This window comes from Colobus angolensis, unplaced genomic scaffold (assembly GCF_000951035.1).
Source record: "Colobus angolensis palliatus isolate OR3802 unplaced genomic scaffold, Cang.pa_1.0 Scaffold330, whole genome shotgun sequence".
NCBI lineage: Eukaryota > Metazoa > Chordata > Mammalia > Primates > Cercopithecidae > Colobus > Colobus angolensis.
The window spans coordinates 3,264,417-3,264,847 of record NW_012116600.1 but is presented as its reverse complement, the minus strand read 5'-3'; the positions used below and the strand labels follow the sequence as shown (position 1 = coordinate 3,264,847).

The following is a 431-nucleotide window of genomic DNA, read 5'->3' as shown; positions in this document are numbered from 1 at the left end:
GCAGTTGGGGAAACCGAGGCATGACATTCCCCTATTCAGCTCTCTGGTGGGGTTGAGGAACAGTGTTGTCTGCATGACCTCAGAGGGTCTCCTGCATCCTCCGCGACGCCTCTAGGAATCTTCCTGTCCTTCGGCTTCGCAGAAGGAGAGCAACTCAGGCTCCGCCGCAACCTCGGGACTCGTCCTCTGCCCAGCTGCACCCGCCCCGTTCTTCCGCACCTTCCTCAGGGAGGTCCTGTTGGCCAAGGTCTGGCTGTCCCTCCTGTCCTCTGCCCCCGCCTCCCTTCCACCGGTCCCCGACGTGCCGGCAGCTCCCAGCCCAGCCTTCCCGCAGGGCAGTGCGGACAGATGCCGCCGAAGCGTCTAGAGGGAGGGGCGCCGGCGCGGCTGGAGGTGAGGGGGCCAGGCCCTTTGCTCTCCGCCGACCGGGG

The 431-nt window shown here is 66.6% G+C and overlaps 1 protein-coding gene across 1 annotated transcript in view; it reads left to right on the top strand.

The window, feature by feature from the left end:
• Positions 1 to 207: 207 nt before the first annotated feature.
• The window catches only part of HECW2 (HECT, C2 and WW domain containing E3 ubiquitin protein ligase 2), a 397,221-nt gene continuing 396,997 nt past the window's right edge, over positions 208 to 431 (top strand). The window contains exon 1 of the mRNA XM_011952069.1: positions 208 to 393. The gene's annotated coding sequence lies outside the window, so the exon portion shown is untranslated. The remainder of the gene's footprint in view (positions 394 to 431) is intronic.